Below are 21,690 nucleotides of genomic sequence, written 5' to 3'. Positions count from 1 at the left end.
TTAAGAAAAATATAGCATTGAATGAAATGCTATGAATTGATCTTAACAGCAAGAAGCCTTTCTTTTTTTTTTTTCTATAAAAGGATTTAGGTGCATAACTAGTTTACAATGAGTCCTAGTGCAAAACTATTTCCCTCCGCTCTCTGACAGACATGATTTTGTACATTGAAGATCATTGCCCTTCTTTACACTTTAAGCAAGGAAATCACAGAATAAAAATTTGGGTCAAGGAACTCTCACACTCAGCCAAGCTAGAAAGATCCTGGTCTTGATGCAGAAACTCTGCTGCTTTATCCAAACGGAACCCTGCGTGATGTTCTTTGGAGGTGTGGAAATTGCTACACACAGCATGAAACACAGGGGGTAGGTCAATGAAAGGGGAATTCCTGTTTTTTACCGTGGCACCTGTATTTCTTTTAACCCATTCTTGGGTATAAATTTTGTAACCTGAATTTTACGTGGCACGTGTAACCTGGGTTCATGTACTTCCCAAAAAACAAATAAGCAAAAGCAAACAAACAAAAAATTCAACAAATGGTGCTGTAACAATGGAATGCTCACATGGCAAAATAATGAAATGTGACCTGCTACACAGCATACAAAAAAAAAATTTATTTTATTTTTTTTTTGTGGCACGTGTATTTCTTTTAACCCGTTCTTGGGTATAAATTTTGTAACCTGAATTTTACATGTGTAGAAACAAAGACCCAAAGAGGACCAATAATTTCACATACTCCTGACTTTTATTTCTTTGTATTTGTACATCCATTTGTACTTGAGGTTAACTTGTAGTTGTATGTGGGGGCTTTCTTTTATACTCTTGATATTAGGGTTATCCTAATTTAAAAATGAATTGGGAAATGTTCCATCACTCTGTGCTCTGGAAAATTTATATTATATGAGCAGCATATTTCTCTAGAAAGTGTGTAAGCAGTAATCTATTCACCTGTACATACACAGTCTTTTTGAGAATAACCAATTGGGGATTGATTGATTGATTGATTGATCATTTTGCTCACAATTTTGGGCCTCTTCAGAGTTTCCACTAAGTTGTCACTTATCTTGGGTAATTTCTATTTCCCCCCAAATTATGAACATGCTGTTAAAACATTTAAAAATTTGTTGGCAGAAAATATACTGGTATCATGAAACCAAACCAAACCATGCCAAACCAAACCTCATTTTGGTGTTTCAAGAAGTATTTCAATGAGAAATGTTGAGAAAATGAAATGGCTATCACTGATTGCTTCCACAATTTGTTCATTTTGTGTGCCTGACCTAAGGATACAGGTAGTGAGTTCAAAAGTATTTTGTCAGTAGGAGAAAGAAGGAGAATGATGTTACTACTTTATAGTTACATGCAAATCAAAGAGAAAAAATACAGGAAAAAATAATTTTTACTTGCAGAGTTTCTTGCCCAAACTCAAGAACTGAAAGGGTTCATTTGGTATTGAATAAGGGTATTGAAAGAAACTAAGAAATTGTGGGTGAGCTGTATCATCAGGGAGCATATGGCTCTACCCCCATTTTCTCCATGTTTATTCATTCATTCCACAAGAGTCGTCGAGCATCTCCTCAGATCCAGACACTGTACTAGTCTCAATGATATAGTTGTGAATAAGACAGCCAAGGCCCTTGATCTTATGAAGCTTATGCTTTATTGGGTAAGACTAAAAAAACAAGTTAACTAAAAAAATAGCACAATCTTAGCTGTGATTTGTGCAATGAAGGACATGATCAGCATGATGTGATGAAGAAACATGGTAGGTTCTATTTCAGAAGTTGCAAGGTTTTTTCTAAAAAGGTGAAATTGCCCTGATGAACGGAAGATGAGAAAGCCAGTCATGGGAGGTCCCAGAAGAAGAGAATTTCAATCATGTGGAAGAGCATGCACAAAGGTTTTTAGATGAAAGAGAGCTTGGCATGTCTTAGGAGTGTGCAGACTTGTGGAGCTTTAGGAGTGATGAGGAGAGCAAGGTGAGATGAGGTTTTTATACTGGACAGAGTCAAGTTTATATAAGATCTTCATGAGAAAGCAAAAGAATTTGTGTTGTAGCCCAGGTTCCGTGTCCCTCTCACTTTGATTTATGGTAGGGAACTTGCAAAAAGGAAGAAATTACATCATTTCTATGGATTAATGTGACTCTTCAGGGTCCTTGAGTCAGCAGTAGTGTTGTTTCAAGCCAAGTCTACACTTTCAAAAGTTCCCTTATAGCATAAAGTATAACACCATCAACTACATTTTTGTTTTGTTTTGTTTTGTTGCACAGACAGGCACTGGGAATCAAACCTGAGTCTCTGGCATTGCAGGCGAGAACTCTGGCTGCTGAGCCACTGTGGCCCGCCCATCAACTACAGTTTGAAACCAGCTAGCTTTGTTATTAGATGTTCACTACATTCTTGTTTAAGAGTTAAATTTAATATGATGATAGAATGTGATTCTGGACAACTCACTCTTCTCTTAGGTGTTCAGAAATAGCTATATGTCTACATGATTTTTGCGCTTCTGGAGAAGCAAGAATTTAAATCTTCCTTATTTATTAACTTCTACCCTCAGATGGTGAGGGTCATTCATACCTGAGGAGAAGACTTAGAAGCACTTAAAAAGAAGCAGAAATACATTCTTCACTATTTCTAATTATGGTCAACTTCCAGATCTTGCAATATTTTCTTTGTACATTTCATTTGTACATGGCAAAGTACAAAATGTTTATGCTTTCAATGACCTTTAAAAAGGAAAACTTTGGAAGAAGTGAAGAGCTGAGCTTGAAATGGATTTAAGTCTCCTATTAAGGGACTTTTTGATATAATCATTATGAAAAGAGTCATTTTGAGTAGTGACTTGAATAAATAAACCTCTTTCCAGCCCTACCCTATTAAGATCTGCACTTGCTTGTTTGAGCAAAATTGCATTAAAGTGAGTTGTCATCTCCTTCTCTGCATTATTTTCCTATAGCTGTTAGAACAAACTGTCACAAACCTAGTGGCTTAGAACAATGCAAAATTTTTCTCTTAAAGTTTTGGAGGTCAGAAGTCCTAATCAGTTTCAATGAGCTAAAGTGAAGGTATTATCAGGACTGGTTCCTTCAGGTGGCTCTAGGGCAGCGTGCAGCAAAGAATTTGGGCTTACTAAGGAACAGTCTGACTTTGCTCTAGGTTACTGGGAGGTGATCTTTGTTTTATCTGACAGGTGTATCTTTTTTTTTTTTTTGGCTTCATGGATTTTAGGGTGAGGACAGGGATGCCTATAATCTTAGGGTAGAAACTGACCATAAAGGAAAGAAGAACCATATGATTTAAGGTAGGAGCTTTGGGTCACAGTATCAACTGATGCTAAGACTGTCTTCAACTACATAGCTCATCAATCAATCATGCCTAAATAATGAAGCCCAAGTAAAATCCCTTGACACTAAAACTTAGGTGAACACAGTACTCCATGCATATTGTCACACATTAATGCCATGATGGTATTGCATACTAACTCAGTGGGAGAGATTAACAAAAGCTTCTTATTTGGAATCCTAACAGACCCTGTCCTACGCTTCTTTTCCTTTGGCCAATTTTGATCTGGATCCTTTTCCTACAATAAACCATAACTGTGAGTATAATAGCTTTCAGTGAGCTGTCTGAGTCCTTATAGTAAATTATTAACCATGTGTTTGATTTTGGGGATCCCCAAACTTGGGTTTGGTTTCAGAAGTGAGAGTTCTGTTGGGAACTTTTCTCCTAAAACTCTCCATTTGTGTAATTTCTTTTGTAGGGAGAAAACTTTCTTTGCCTTTTTCATCTTCTAGTGTTGCCTATATTTGACTTTTTCATTCATCTCCATTTCCATCATGGTATTTATTTCTCTTCTCATATGATTCCAATTCTCTCCCTCTTATAATGACCATTGTGATTACATCAGTCCCTCCATATAATCCAATATATTATTCTAATCTCAAAATCCATAATTACATCTGCAAAGTCCATTTCTGCCATGTAAGATGACACTTTCAGTTTCCAGGGATTAGAGTGTGAAATATAAGGGTCCCATTATTCAGTCTTCCATATTCTAAAGTTAAATTACTCCATCCTTTGGTATTCTAATTCACATAAACTATTATCAATGATTCCTCCCCATTTTCAGGGTTTTTGAAGATCTTTGTTCCTTCAAAGTATTGAGAACTCTGAAATGATTATTCTGATCAAAACACAATTTGCTTTATCTATCTGAAAGAAAAATTAGGGTCATCTGGGCCTTATTACCCCAGCCCCTACCAAATTTCAACGTTCCATAAAGATCTTTCAAGTGACAGACTTGAATGAGGAAATGACTTCCTTTTTCTTCTGTTTGCATTTTAATTCAAATGAGTTATGTTACTAGAGGGCACAGAGGCATTTTATAATCTTCTAAAACATAAGATTATTCTCTCACAGCATTTTTTAGATAATAAACAGGCCACAGACCTAAATAAATTAGAATTCCTCAAGAATTTTAAGCAGTTTATAAAAACTTAAGTAAGGGTCATCTACAAGTGAGAGTTGGATAATAGTCTGAGAGTACCACAGTGTGGTTTCTGTTTGATAGGGGTGGTGAGAAAGTGAGAAAAAAAGAAAAGTATGCTTTCAGTCTCTTCTTTTAACTTTGACCCTTTGTTAAACTGTCTTCTTTCCAAGTCAAGCCCAAGACAGAGCAAACAAAAGTGCCTTTCCTCATTTTAACCTATTGGACTAGCATTGACTGTTGCCTTATTTCAGTCATAATTCAGCTGTCTCTATTTTTGTCATATTCTTCAGAATATCTCATGTACTCCTTCCTATCGATATCTTTTGTTATATAAATTAATAATCCATATTTAATGCTACCTTTGAATAATATGAGTCCTGGTATGAATTCATAGTGTTTTAAGGGTACATGTTATTACCTTGCTTAATCCTCAGAAAAGAAGGCCAGAGTCTTTCTACATCTAGATCACTCTTTCAATGCATATAAGCATCTCGGTTAATTGAGTCATGCTCTGAGCCAGCAGCTGATAGGTAGATAGATAGATAGATAGATAGATAGATAGATAGATAGATAGACGTAGATATAGAAAAATAGGTTTATATCTTTCATTTAATTTGAAAATTAAATATGGAGTTATTTTTTCTGCCCATTTTGGTGTGAAACCAAGCTTAGCCTCCCTTGCAAATGTAACCTCAAGTGCACAGACTTTATAAGAATGATCGATTTTATCTTTGTAGGAATCACACTTGATGATCCATAACTGCCATGCTTTGCCATTCATAAATACCCATCTCAATTAGGGAATTAGTGTTCCGTCAATTTTATGCCAAAGATGTGAAACCTTGAGAATGTTCATTGCAGCTAATGAAAATGTGTTTAGAATTTGCTTCTCCAAATGAATCACTAGTAAGAAATTGGCTTATTATAGACTGTATTTGTTCTGAAAAAATCAATCTTCACTTCAGCTCTGTCATCTAGCAGCTCATTAGATATTTAAACCATCAGATGAACTGCCTGTCTTTAACCATTCTTAGAAATCTGCATTTTCACAGTTTATCAAGTGACATTAAGGCTCTTATTGTACAAATTAAAAACACAGCTACAGCAAAAATAAAAAGAATGGAGAGTGTTAATCTTTGAATGTATGTAATCTTTCTGTTCATTTTTAATCAGCATTGGTTCAAAGGAGCTGACTTTCTTTTAAGAAGACAGATTCCACGGGAAATGTAGTTAAAAATATTAAGTATCATCCATTATTTCAAACATCTGTGTTTGTATTGCATATTATGAAAAACTTGATATAAAATGCCATAACTGAAAGGCAGAGTATTAAAAATGTCAGTGCTATTATATCTTTTTTTTTTTTTTTTTTTAGGTTGTAATGAGCCTGGTTCATTTTGCTTCCTACAATTTATCTTTTCAGTAGTAATGGGAAATTTCTCCCTTAGGCACAGTACGCTATTCTTGTCTTAGACGATTAGGCAGAAATGGAGAAAATCATAAAGGTGAGCGATTTCTTCACAAACAATATGATGCTCAGTACAGTAACTTGGATAATTTAGGCTGAAGAATTCCAGTTGAGCTCCATGATGGAGGTTTCGTGATGGCAGTAAGGCCTATAGAAAACAAATAGCAAAGTTTCTGTTCTTGCAACTCTGGGAGGTATGGAGGAAGACAAAATTTAGATTTTTTCTCTCTCTTTTTTTTTTTTTTTTTTTTTTTTTTAATGCTTATTGAGCAGCCAAACAATGCAATTTAACTCCAGGGTATAAAGTGCTGATCTCAAATACATTGAGCTAGAAAAACAAAAATGCAATGATTGTAGGGCTATTTAACTTAAAATGGTAGAAAGTGTTTCCTCCCCCTCCTTAGCCCCCTCAAAATTATTCTTTCTTAAGGCTTTGAGTTTTCATATGAGATAGGCCTGGAACAAGGAAGTCTCATTGTTATAAGTCTTGAAGCAAAGATGTTAGTTACGCTTTTGAGTCAAGGGCTTTCCGTGAAAAGACCGTGGTTTTGGAAGTCTGAAATGAAGCATTACTCCTGCGACTGACTCCGCTACTTACATGAATGAGGAGAGAACACTGAAATCCACTCAGCCTGTATCCTTACCTGAAAATGGAGTTATATATCAGTTTGAACTATACAGAACTGCTACTAGACTAATTTTGACCTGCAAAATGGCAAATCACTATTTCACAGGGTTTCTGTGAGAATCAATAGAAAAAAAAAAATCCCCACAAAGAATACATGGTACTGTGTAATTAAATCCCCATCCTCTTTCCCTTTGATGACAAGCACCCGAATATTTCCAGACTGCAATTGGCACCAGCCACTTTGCTGATAATAAAGAAACATCTCATGATAAATACCAAGACTGTTAATAATCAATACCTTTGCATAGAAATTTGCATGCAATATCTCATTTAATAAATCTGTACAATGAGAGGTAGGTTTTATTAGTAATTCTTCAATATGCGTGAGCAAACCAAGACTTAAAAACTGTCTAAGGTCATTTTTGGGAACTGGCTTCAGGAACTATTAATGGAGAACCTGTGGTTTTAACCATCATCTTATGATCCCTACCCTACATGTCAGGGATTTATTTTCAGTCATAAATAGTATTTACAGGCTTATGTCTCCTTCATATGCCCTTAGCAGTTAATAACCATGCATAGTCACATAATATTTAGAATAATGTTTCAGGAATGCAGATTCTGTAATTAGACTTGCAAGACTTGAGTCCAAGCTATGTAATCTGTTAGCTATGTGACCTTCTAATTTGAATAAGTCATCTTTTATGTATTTATTTTATTTAACTTTATCTAATATTATTGGTCCCTCATGTGACAATCATTGTTATAGGCACTTGGCTCATATTACCTCTTTTAATACTCAAAACAACCTTCAGAGATTGTATTAAGATTCCCATTACACAGATGTGAAAAAATTGGGAACAGGAAGCCTACATAAGCCACTCAATATTGTATGACTAGAGAGCAGAACCAAAATTTGAATCCAGCAAACTTATGCTATACTTAATATCTTAAGATTTTATAATATGTATGCAAAATTCTGGCACATGCTATTTTTGAAAAGTATTGACTATTATTATTATTATTATTATCATCCATTTTTTTTACAAACCCTAAAATAATATTATGAGGTGCAAAAGTATTGTTTTTACTTTCAGATGAAAAACTGAGGTATATAGAATTTGATTGATTTGCACAAAAAAATACATCAAAAGGGCCTGGAACCTGTCTCTTTTGGCCCTTAACCCATTTTTTTCTCAGTAATCATCTTATACCTTATTTGACTGGGGAAAATATTTATTAATAATTTATAGTTTGATCTGTATCTTTACAAATTTAGTTTTACATTGTAAATATGTAATTAATTTGAAACTTCATCTACATTAAATCCCACTCTTTTATGTGGGTTATGTGCTCTTTATAACAGTTATAGAGCGGTGTGAAGGTGTATTAATACTTGTTTGATATCAATAACAAATATTTTGTTTTTATTATGAAAAATAACATATTGTAGAAGCTAGGTGGGTGGGAGAAAACTTTCTCCTCCTTCCTCTACCCCTTGCATTCCTTTTCCCTTTCCCATTCCCTTTTCCCTTTCTTCTTCTCCACTTACTTTTCTTCTCCCCCTTCTTTAGAAGAGGAAGGTAAGACAACTAGGCTCAAAACATTTGAGTGTTTTTGCTAGAGTAACTAGAAATCATGTGGTACTGTTCTTGACTTAACCATTAGCAATAGAAAGATGTTCAACTTGACACACTGTCAGGTGGTGAAAATGAGTTTTCATGAATGACGACGTCTGTGTATTGGCTGGGTCCTTATGCCATAAGTAAGATAAAAAGAGTCTCCCTCATGGAGATTCTATTTTCATAATGGGTACATTGACCCAGCGCAGTGGATGCCATGGTATATCTAAAATCCTCCTTCAAGACTGAGGCAATACTTCCCCAAATATTGGGTGTGTTGGTGGCAGGCAGCTCACAGTCAAATTGATTTTGAGTAATTGCCTAAAACAAAGACAAACACAAAATAGCCCTCACCCAATGTCAACCCCATCTTGGGGACAGCCTCAATCTAATAACTGTTCAGTGCATGTGTATAAAATTCTACCCAGTTAAGGTGGAGAAACTGAAGGGTTTTATGAACTCCTGAGTTCCTGTTTTGTTCTGGTATCATTTGTGGCCTTAATTCATCTCTAATAGGGAATAGTAATTAGGGTGCAAATTCTCCTGTGGCTCAACACTATGTCCTTCATCCCCCCCACAGTTGTCAATCCAGAAAATATATCTCAGTAAACTTCTTGTACACAGATCTCTATCTCAGACTACTTTCCCTGAGGAACCTGTCATAATACATCAAGGTTTTCTAGACTAAAGGCTTGCTTTATTCTTCAACTTAGTGCGTCTTGTACTAAAAATTTCACTGATTTCATATTTAATGTTGAGGCAATTTGCCTGCTATTAGAGCTCTAATACTGAACATTTGCCTGTTACACCTTGATCTTTTAATACTTCCAAGCTTTTAATACATGACAACTAGCCCAGAATGAAAAAGCACAACTATGGTCAGCTATTCCATGAAATGTGTCTCAATCCATTGTCTTTAGTTCTGGTGACTTTGTTTTCTCACATATATGGCACCATATCCAATCTTATTCTTGACATTTGAATCCTTGTATTCTGTGCTTAATTTCTGGTCTTGAACATACCTCTGTAAACAATTAACCCTTGTCTTTATAAATGAGTTCTCTTCACTCTGGTTCCCTTATGGAACTAAAAACTTCATTCCTATTTTCCCTCAAAGATGAGTTTGGTCACAATATAACTGCCTTTAATATGGCAGGACACATTTCATCTTTCAAACTTCTTCTTTTCCTAAACTTCCATTCAATAGAATTAAAGTCTCATAAATTATTAAAGGTGCTTTTCAAGATAACAGAAAATGGACATTTTTTAAAAGTCATTTGGTGAAATTGGCTTTTAAAATCACTTTTTAAAAATTCACAATTTCCTTTACATACTAGCGGCTCTAATAAGTTCTGCAATAAAAACTTCTTTATGATTATCTTCATGTCTCCTAGCTATTTCCCAAATCTGAATAGAACAAAGGATTCTTTTTTATTTCTCAGTTTTGTAAAACATATGACAATATTTCACAAAACTATTGTTTTCCTGAAACAAATTTGGAGAACACTGTTTTAATCAAGGTTCCCTGGCAACTTAGAAGAAGCTTGCCAGATGAGTTGAGATGAAAATTCTCTCTTCTGACTGCTGAAATCAGTCTCACTTTAAGGCCTTGAAATGTTTGTATGAGACTTCTCTCATTATTGAAGGCAATGTCCTCAGTTGGTTGTAGATGTAATCATCCATAGATGCAATAAACTTATTGATGATTTAAATTCATGTAATGTCCTCACAGTAACAAGGCCAGTGCTTCCTTGAACAGACAGCTGATCACCACACATGGCCAAGTGGATATATGAACTGAACCATAATGGTCCACCCCATGTCAACTTTGCACCCATATACATCTCTTTAAACCAAGCTTGATCCCTAAATAAAAGTAATAACATTCATATTTTAGCCCCAAATACTCAACTGTCTTCTGTATAACTGGAAACACACTAACTTTCTGCTACATATCATACAAGTCCTTGGGTAATATGCACTCCTAAATTTGATATCCTATAATTTACGCACCAGGAAATGACGATAAAATTTACATCATTTAAGGGGATAAGATAGGGAAGAAAACAAAGATGTTTTCTTTATCTATATATACAAACATACACATAACAGAACAAGGAAGAAATATTCATAAACGTGACAGCCCTAGTTTCTGCAATTGTTCATATGGTCCTTTCTTCCACTACCTCTTCCATATTCCCTTTACCTTCAACAAATATCTCAGTTGTCTGTGGTTCTTTGCCTGGTTGGGTGGTGACCCAGTCCACCATTCGTGAAATTTCTAGGACATTAGTCTTTCTGATTGGATTGGGTTATTGCAGTTTTTCCATTAACTTTAATCACAGGGCATGATAGTACTAAGAGATGTCATAGCAGATCTTCTGTACTCTAAGTAAACTCTTCTTATCTCCATTGTGTAGATACAGACCTACTTTCCCTTGATAATCAGGATCAATCACCCCAGCCAGTATAGTAATTCCCTTACTTTGCCTTTTGATTCAGAGGCATGAGAAACTCCAAATGGCCAAGTGGTCGTTTTACTTCTAATTCAATGGAATCATTTTGGATTTCTTGGTCAAAGCACTACTCCTTTGGGAACTAATCTGTAGACCAACATAATTTGAGGTTGCAGGGACAGGGAGCAAACATTCTCTAGAGGATCACTATGGGTACTATTAAGTGGCAACTGCTATTTATACCTCTCGATTCCTGGATCCATGAATCCTGGCTACATGAGAAACAGCATCATAGAATTCTTATTTAGAGTATATACAGCCTCCTGGAGAACATTACCCTAGACTTTCAAAGTATTGCCATCTAGTTAGCATCATAACTGAGTCTTCAAAAGGCCATTACACCATTCTATCAACCCAATTGCTTCAGGATTTGGGGGAACATGGTAAGACCAGTGCATTCCTTGAATATGTGCCCATTCCCACACTTCATTGGTTGTGAAATGGTTTGCTGTGTAAAATATGGAATGCCATGACTGTCAATAAGGCATTCTATAAGTAAGTCCATGGATAAAATATTTGTCAGGAGCATTGCAAGCAGGGAAGGCAAACTCATGTCTGAAGTATGTATCTATTCCAGTTAGTACAAAACTTTGCCCTTTCCATGACAGAAATTTTCTAATATAATCAACCTACCCTACCACAAGGTAGCAGGATGATAACCTGGGGGAATGGTGCCATGTTGGGGAGTGAGTGTTGGTCTTTGCTGCTGGAATATTGGGCACTCAGCAGTGGTTGATGAATCACTCTGTTGAACATTCACATGGGACACAAATATTTTCACTTTTCCCCCTAACAAATGTCTATGCACATATCTCTCATCAGACCTCTTTCCTAATCATGTTCTAATTTTCTAATCATGTTCCTTCCAGGTCCCTGACCATCTAGCCAAGTCATTGATTAAAGCCCATGAATCAATAGAAAATGCATTTCCAGTCATTTCTCCTTCCTAAAAAATGAACAACCAGGTGCACCACTTGAAGTTCTTCCCAATGGAAAGATTTTTCTTCACCACTGCCCTTTAAGAATGTCCCAGGAAGAGACCATAGTGCTGCAAATATCTACTCCCTGGTGGTATCTACATATCATGCAGAATGGTCTGTAGGCCAGGTCTGAGGTTTCTTTTCCTCAGTTAACTGATCATAGGGAGCTCCCCAAGAGACCATACCTATGGGCTGGGAAAGAGAAGGTAATGTGGCAGGAGTGGGAGCCATGGGCATTTGGACCACTTTCTCATTGAACTTATTTGTGCCATTTTATGATGGAGTGCTGCTCTGCATGTCCAACTTTATGGCTTGGTAGGTCAGACAGCACTCAGTTCATGATAAGCAACTCAAATCTCATGGAAACTTTGTGGCTCATGTTTAAATTTCAGTCTCTACTAAGGCCCATTAGCATGTAAAAAGTTGTTTCTCAAAAAAAGCATAGTTTTCTGCAGAAGATGATAATGGTCCAAAATCCTAAGCCTATGAATTGTAATAATTCTTAAGGGGCCTGCCAAAACTACAGACACTTCCTGTACCATTGAGTCTGCTGTATGATATGGCTCAAATGGCTGAGAAGCTTTGACAGTAGTTTGGACCTCTTTTAGACTCGCCTATTATTTTGGTCCCCACTCAAATCTAGCAGCTAGGTAAATGGGCCACAGCAGCACATCTAAATGAGGAGTGTTCTTTACAAAATTCAGAGAGGCCAACTAGGCACTTATCTTTTTTTTTTTTAGTTGTAGGAGAAACCAGAAGCAACAGCTTATTCTTTACCTTAGAAGTGATATCTTGACATGCCCCACACCACTGGACACATAGAAATTTCCTTGAGTTTTAAGAACTCTAAATTTTTGTTGGATTTATATCCTGTCCTCTGACATGCAAATGCCTTACCAATAAGTCTAGAGTAATTGCTACTTCTTGCTTATTATGTCAACATGAATTCATCAATATAATGGATCAATTTGTTCCTTTGTAGGAGGTAGAGAAAATCAAGTTCCCTTGGTCAAGATTATAACATAGGGTTGGAGAGTTGATATACCCCTGAGGTAGGACACTGAATGTGTATTGTTGGCTTGCCAGCTGAAAGTGAACTCTTTATGGTGGTCTGAACTATCAGCGATTGAGAAAAAAAGATTTGCCAGATCAATAGCTGCACACCAGTTGCCAGGGGATGTATTGATTTGCTCAAGCAATGATAACAACATCTTGAACAGCAGCTGCAATCGGAGTCAGACCCTGGTTAAGTTTACTATAACTCAATGTCATCCTTCATGATCCATCTGTTTCTGCACAAGCCAAATAGGAGAGTTAGATAGGAATGTGGTAGTAATCACCACCCCTGCATCCATCAAATGCTTGATGGTGACACTAATCTCTGCAATCCCACCAGGGATCTGGTATTGCTTTTGATTCACTATTTTGCTAGGTATAGGCAGTTCTGGTGGCTTCTACTTGGCTTTCCCTTCAATAATAGACTTCACTCCACAAGTCAGGAAACCTGTGTGGAGATTCTGCCAATTGCTGAATATAACTGTTTCAATTATACATTCTATAACTGAGTCTGGGGTCCCACTGGATCCGTTGTTAGATGGACCCAAGCTGAAACTCCACTGATTACCTGTTGTCCATATATATGCCCCTACTCTGACTTATGAACCAGAGTAATGTTTGGGTCTCTTGGAATTAATTGCTTCCTAGTCTGGATTATTAGATAATTCATGAAATGTCTGATCATTTCCTTTCCCCCATTTTACAGTAACCTTGGTAAAAGCCTGTAAAGCTGAGAATAAGAGTAACAGCATACATTTTTATCAGTGTCACAGGGCCCATCCCCAAGGGGACCCAACCTTCCTTTCATCAGGAGACTCTGAGTCTGTAAACTCTCAAGTCTGGGAATTGAATAAGGGGGACTGACGCTCTCTTCTTTTATTTAATTCCTATAGGGGCTTAGACCTAGAATGCTTCAATTTATAGAGACTGAGTAAAAATTTGGTAGACTATTCATCAATTTTACTTCTAGGTACCCCGTGATCTATTAGTCATCTCCATAGATCTCCTTGAGTCAGACTATTCTGATTACTGCTTTTAGTCTGCTGTCCATTATGGTAGCCAAGTCCATATTCTCTTTGGTGATTAAATACTGCCACTTGGCTTTTGCCAACCTGTGAGCTACACATCAATATTGTGTTTAAGGACCCAGTTTTAGTGACAGCAGTTCCCACAGTAATACCTGAGCTACAGAGAAGAGCAATCACATACAGTTTTCAAAGATGATGGTGCTGGTCTCATAAATTTATTCCTCACAGTGCTAGTGAAAGGTGTGTCCTCTGGACATTCCTGGGGTTAGTGAGCAGATATTACATGATAAATCCACTCTATCATTCAATTGTTTTAAGCCACTGCTTTCACTCATCTACATTATACCAGGACAGTTCTGGCATTTCAACCTAAGGCAATGTAAGCCAACCTTTGGACTATGCATCAGCTAATCACATGAACAAACTGCTGAAGTCTTTTCTAAACATGTGAGCTAAAAAACTGAATGCAGAATTTCTGCTTATTGTGCCTTTATATCAATAAACTAAACCTGACACAACTTTAGTTCCTTCTGCCATTATCTCATAGCCTTAATATCCATTGCAACATATATTCCTCTGATCTCTGTCTATATAAATTGAAAAATCATGGAGTTCTTTTGGAGTTTATCCCAGCTCCTCATGTATCACATCTTGGGTCTCACCTTTGGGGCCTGTTGGGACTTAGGTCTAGATATAGTTCTGGAAGAAAATAGATGTGGCCGAGTGGGCCTTGTAAAGAAGAGAAGTATCCTGCAAACTTCTCTTCTTCTCCTCAGGGCATTCTACTGCAGCTTCACCTGCTGAGATAAGGTTAACCTGCTCAGAGGAGTGAGGGCTATTTCCTCAGGAGAGATGTTTACAGGTTTATCAGGAACAACAGGGTTAATCTCTATAGGTGGAAGTTGGATGGCAGATTCCTCAGGACAGACCTTTAAAGATTTGTCTGGCAAAGACTCAGCAGAATCTAGGGTTTCATTGTCCCCACTGCCATCACTATCAATCCAAATATACTCATTATAATTTTCAGGCTCCTGTACCCTTTCTAATTAATTTCCTCACTTTAACAACGGATACCCTGTGATGTTGGGAATTTAATTTACATTATAGTTCAGTCACTCATACAATAAGACTGTGGGTCTGGTTGTCAGAAAATCTCTAGTCTGCAACTACATGAAATAATATTTTCTTCCAGAGCATGCATAGAACCACTCATATTCTTCATGTTGCTTTAACTCATTCTTTTCTTTTACAACTGTATCCAGCACATTTAGAAACAACCAGCTAATACAATTATACCTCAACCCCAACTCCACACACACACAAAAACCACACCTCACTTAAGGTGTCAAAAATATTCTTACCTACTGCCTTGCCTCTTATAAACATTTGTGTAACCATTTCTGGGGTGATATTGTGCGATTCTCTATTGCCAACTCATTCCATGGACTGTCCGTGTCATTCTGATTGTTGGAAATAGAGTCATCAGTGCCTTTGAATCTAATCAAATTAGAGAACCAATTCCAAAACTTCCAGAACCAATTCAGATATCTCATCTTTAAGATTCTACTTCTTAAGAACCTTTCCCAGTACCAAAGCTGTATTAAGCAGGGTTCTCTAGAGAAACAGAATTGATAGGAGATATCTATAAATATTATGAAATTTTTATAAGAATTGTCTCACTTTACTGTGAGGGTGGGCAAGTCCAAATTCCATTGAGCAGGCTGCAATCTGGGAACTCCAAGGAAGGTTTTTTTTTTTTTTTTAATGAATTTCCCAAGAGAAGCTGGGTGACTGAAGTAGATATGGAAATTTTCTCTTCTGACTGCTAAAATCATCACTTCTCTTTCTAAGGCCTTGAACTGATTGGACGAGCCTTCTCTCATTAGTGAAGACAATGACCTTAGTTGGTTGTAGATGTAGCCAGCCATAGATGCAAACAATTTACTTACGATTAAAATCCACAAAATATCTTGACAGTAACAATCAAGCCAGTGCTTATTTGACCAGAAAGGTGGATACCACAACCTGGCCAAGTTGACACATGAACTTAAACACTGCAAACACAAATCTAGTTCAATGTCTGACTCAATTTGGGATCCCTTTCTTTCATCTGAGAAGGATTCTTCAGTGTGATGAAAGACTTACTACATTTATATGTCACTGGAGTTCTTTTCATTTCAGGTATTTGGGTTAATTTCTTCATACAGGTATAGTATTGCAGTGTAGAATAAAGACCTTACTTGAATTGAAATTTAATGAATAGCTGTCCCGTTGACCCTCCAGCCTGGGCATGAACATCTCCAGACAATTTCATTGCTGGACTATTCTAATTATTGTAAATAATTTTTATTATAATTTCTAGACATCTATGCAAAATTGACCCTCTGGAGTAACATAGAAAACTAGTTTGCTGTTGTTGTTGTTTTTTATAATATGCCAACTCTTCAGATATTTGAAAGCAATCAACATGGTTTAACCAAACACATCTTGTCAAATAAGTGATTCCCTTAAGTTTCCATAAATCACATATTTTTGAGAATTCTTATATAATATCTTATTCACATGGGCATATACTAGCTGACCACTAGCACTCATAATTCCAGCTGTCAGCTGCTTACAGATCTAAAGTTCTATAACAACACTGAAATTTTTGGGACAGGTATCTGGAGATGTTTCAGAGGCATTTTGTTCTTAGTGTTTCCCTTCAAATGAAAGGCTAGATGAACAAAATAGATATGACACTTATTTTTGGTTTTGACTATGAGTAAAAGACCACCTGTGCTGTGATGCTTGCATTCCTTTGTGATTTACACTCCAGCTGGCATATGTGCCATTTAGGAAATGGGAGTCAGAGGATTTGGGATTGTTAGAATAGTATTAGATTCTTCATGGGAGATGAAAAGCCAGTACTTAATTATCTTTACTTTTCTAACTTTCCATAGTTCTTGCCAATATTTGAAACTTAAAACTTCTAATAAGTTACCCATAGGCACAAAGCCATTTTATGCAGATTTTCTTATTAAAATAATGTAACTGAAAGGAAATCATACTACCTAAAATCACAACTTTCTCATTGAGTAAATGTGGTTGAATTCCTGTATTGGGAAGGCATAGTCTAATAGTAGTGATTATTAGAGTTTATACACATACTCCATCAAAGTCATATTTTCTACAAATAACAAATGAGAAGACCACAGGAAGCAAATCAGAGAATAATTTTAAAGCCTGAGTAACTAATAAAGCATGATAATGAATTATTATTTAATTATATTAATTTTCCTTCTAAGTCTGTGATTATTTTCTTTTTCCTGAAAAGGAAGTTAAATATACCTTGCAGGGTTCCAATCGAATTTGTCATCATATGATGCCTAATCTAGCCTAAAAATACTCTTTTTTTTTCTTTTTTTGGGGAGGCATGGGCAAGCATCAGGAAAATACTCTATTTTTTTTTTTTACCTCATGTTGAATAGCTCTGATTAATTCCATTTGTTTCTGTTTGGAATAAATGAGGGAAATAAATGAGAGACAAAGGAATGGATACTTTGGGGTTAGCTTTCCTTAACCAGGAAACTAGGGTGAATATCCCAGTTAATGTCACCATTTTGACCTGAATATTGTGGAGCAGGTGAGCATATATATAAACCGTTTTCTTCTTTTAATATAAACATTAGAAATGTGGAAAGTTCAGTTTGGTGGAATCTGTATGACCTGTTGATTCTTTTATAAATGTACCTGATACCTCCGACATTTCAAGGACTTATTCAGATCCTAAAAAGATTTGTAAAAAAATAAATAAATAAATAGAAGTTAGACATAATAGCCTAGTTAGGGAAGTTGAGTATGTAAATAGCAAGAACTAGAGAGCAATCTAGGCTGTTCCTTTGCAAATGGAAAATAAATATTGAACAATTAAAGAAATATAAATATCTGATGAAAAGGAATTTAAAATAGAAAATAGTGGTCATCAATTATAGATATTGCATAAACTATCTTTTAAAATGAAATCTCTAGAGAATGAAGTGAAATCTATCACTTATCCATAAACTTTGAAACATCAGATCAAAGGTATGAAGTTTTCTTCATTGAAAATATAATAGTGATATATATTTTGACTAATCAGAGGTATATGCAATGTACAATAATTATTGATAGCATTTGCCTGTATACCACAGATTTAATTTGAAACCAGCAAAGCTTTGGGAAAATAAGGGTTTGATTGTTTTCGTATATTTTTTGTGTGTTTCAATTTCCCCTCTGCTAAGAATTCAAACCAAAACCAATACAGAAACAAATGAACAACAAAAAAAAAAAACTGAAACTGAGCAAAACCAATCTAAACCAAGAGGAAACAGCAACAAAAAAAAGACCTCCTAAGTTTTTATACATTGTCGTGCAGTTTGCACCCAGCCAAAGAGCTATCATAGTCTAAAATTATTAATTTACTTAGTTAAGTACACACATATAAAGAATCTACATTGTGTAAAGCTGCCAGATATTGGGCCAATCCCTTTATGTACTCCATTCTCATTGCTCAATGATTTCAGGAGCCAGACAATGTTATTATCCTTAGGTTATAAAGGAAACTGATGCATAGAGAAGTTAAATAACTGACTCAAGTTCATGCTGCTGGAATGTGTGGAGCTGACCTTGAACTCCTGTAGTAAGGCTCCAAAGCACATTCCTCACATCTTGGTGTTTGGCAGCCTCTCCAAAAGTGTTACTCAAAAACAGGAGACCATTCTTCTACTTCTTTGCTTCTTACTGTTTAACCAGAAAAATTTATCAATTTAAATTAAATCAGTCCTAAAATTTCCTCCCTAAAACCAGGTACATGTTAGTAGTCAACAAACAGAAATCTTCTCCCTGCTATACAAAATAAGGTTAATTGAAGGTTTTTAATGTCCTAATAAATATTTTCAAGCTATCTTGACTGTCTGAATATTTTGGACATTCAAGGTTGTGGTAGAATGCAGAAATTTGAGCCTGGTATTCACAAGTACAGCATCAATTTTCTTCATTTGAAGAAATTCAAATTTCTTTAATTTCCCTCCAATTCCCATGTTTCCTATGAGTTCTTGGGGAGAGAGCACAAAGGGAGAGCACTAGGGAAAGAATAAATAAATTATTAAGATAATGAAAATTAACTCAAATGAGATAAAATTCTTATTTTGTTGATGCTCTACTGAAGAGGTTTTAAGGTCTGAAGTCTTTCCATTTAAAACATAGAACATAATAAAATATAGAACAGAAACAGGGAGTAGAGATTTCAGGCAGAAAAAAATTGTATAAAGAAGATGAGAGAGAGGCAAGTTCAAGAGGACCTCTGAAGATTGTTCAGTTGTGCACCATTGACTCAACTCTGTGCGATGATGACCTAGTTCTAGGAGTTTGATCTACTGCTTTACATCCTTTCACATTGTTGGCAATTGAATAATGTAAAACACACAAAAGACATGTTAAAATATTAATCTGTGTCCTGTGGTGTGAACCCATTTGCAAATAGGACCTTTTGAAGATGTCATTATTAGTTAAGATAAGACCAAACTGGAGCAGGGTTGGCTTAAACATCTGTGTTTTAGCTTGCTAGTGCTAGAATATGATAGACCAGAAATGGAATGACTTTTAAAAAGGGAATTTGTTAAGTTGCAAATTCACAGTTCTAAGGCTATGAAATTTTCCAAATTAAAACAAGGCTATAGAAATGACCAATACAAGGCATCCAGGGAAAGACACTTTGGTGCAAGAAAGCTGATGATGTTCAGGGTTTCTCTCTCAACTGGAAAGGCACAGGGCAAAAATGGTGGCTCTGCTAGCTTTCTCTCCAGGCGTCTTGGTTCATGAAGTTCCCCAGGAGCATTTTCTTTCTGCATCTTCAAAGGTCTCTGGCTGTGTGGGCTCTGTGTCTCTTTCCAAAATGGTTCCCTCTTAAAAGGCTCCAGTAAACAACCCCACCTTGAATGTGTGGAGACACATTTCCACAGAAATCATCTAATTGAAAGTTACCACCCACAACTGAGTGGGTCACATCTTTATGGGAACAATCAAAAAGCTCCCAGCCAACAATATTGAATGAAGGTTAAAGGATATAGCTTTTCTGGGGTCCATCATAGATTCAAGTTGGCACAATCTGTATTAGTGAAAGCATAAAAAGAAGCCAAAAATCAGTGGAAACAAATAGAAGAGACACACGGAGGGAGAGAGTGTCATGTAACAGAGGCAGAGATTCCAGCTATTAAACTTCAAAGATTGCAGAAAACCACCTCCAGAAAACTACAGACTCCAAATCAGCGTGGCCTGTGGAGACCTGGATTTTGGACTTCTTGCCTTCAAGTCCATGAGACAATAAATTGTTGCTGTACAAATCAACCCATTGTGTGGTGGTTGTCATAACAGCCCTTCCAAACTAAGACAAATAGTTTGGGGAGAGCTAAGGGACTGAATTAGCTGACAGATAGTTTAAAGTGGCTTAAGGGGAAAATGGGTGAATTATAGAAGCACAGTTTCCATTATATTTACCAAAATTTAATGTGAAAATCAAAAAATGAAAACAACAAACAGAAAAAAACTTTCAAATGCCCATGTGGCCCTTTTATTCCTTTATTCTTAGCTATATAGGGTCAAGAGCTTTAAAGTTTTCCACTGAGAATGCTCTAGAGAATATGCTTTCCACTGGCCCCTCTTTCTCCACTTGTCCCTTTTCTTAGGTATATAATAAAGACAATTTTAAAGACTTGGCTCTTTCCTCCTTTTTTTATGGGGGGGGTGGGCAGGGAATGGATGGCAGAAACATTATTTACAATAAATCACTTATAGCAAATAATCATTGTACAGCTGTGGTTTACTCAGAACTCTATCACCATATTGTTGGGGACACCATAGGCAACTGTGAGATAAATTTAAATTTTAGTTTAATAATGCATATGTTTTCCAGTGGATAAACAAGAAAAAATATTCACAGTTTATCACAAATGCAAGTGTAGCTGGATATCCTCCATTTCATCGGGCATCCCTAGACAGTGTGACTATCAGACGTATTTCTGACCTCCATAAAATTTGGGTGACCATAGAACTTCAATGTCATCTGAAAGGAACACATTTTTAGCCTTTTAGTTTTTAGCAATTGACCCAACAAATCATAACCAAGAGCTGATTCATTTTTAATGTGGTGGGTTGTCACTTGCAAGTTTGAATTTAAGTACCCCCAATGAAGACAATTGTGCAAACCTCATAATCCTATAATTGAAATGTTAACAGATAATTACCCGTGTAATTATTTCAAGTCATTTTATCATCATTAGAGGATAAAAGTCAGTGGTATAATTTAATATCAAACATTACTTTATTACTGAGATATACTTAGTATTAACGCATCTGTTTTATAACAGCATAAGAGCTGTTATTTTAGCTGAAGACAAAGAAAATACCAATACTGGGTATGGAAGTATTATCAGAAGGTGGAGATATTATCCCTGGTGTGTTCCATTTATCAAAGCTATGCCCATCTCATTTACCCTCAACAACATTCTTCTAAAATGGTTGATGTTTGCACCTGGAATATCTCTATGTGGTAGCATAGAGATGAGAGCAATGTGTTCCCTTTAGAATCTGAAAATAGGGGTAATGAAATCTTCATTCTCTTTACTTTGTCTGGGCATCCCTTCTCGATCATGGGAAGCTCTGTGGATGCCCCTTTCTTCCTGGAAGCCTGTGGGCCTCCTATTAACTCCATTCCTCTCTATGACTCTCAGTTCATCCTCAACATTCATTACTGATATATGTGTCATTTCATATTTTTCTACACTGGTATTTTGGAAGTTTGGTAATGTAACTATGTCCCAAATAATTAAGAGTCTTATCATTGCCATGTCAATACTTAAGAGTCTTATCATTGCCATGGCAATAC

This window comes from Tamandua tetradactyla, chromosome 19 (assembly GCF_023851605.1).
Source record: "Tamandua tetradactyla isolate mTamTet1 chromosome 19, mTamTet1.pri, whole genome shotgun sequence".
In the NCBI taxonomy this organism is placed as follows: domain Eukaryota; kingdom Metazoa; phylum Chordata; class Mammalia; order Pilosa; family Myrmecophagidae; genus Tamandua; species Tamandua tetradactyla.
The sequence above is the reverse complement of the archived record's forward strand: the minus strand, read 5'-3'. Positions refer to the sequence as shown.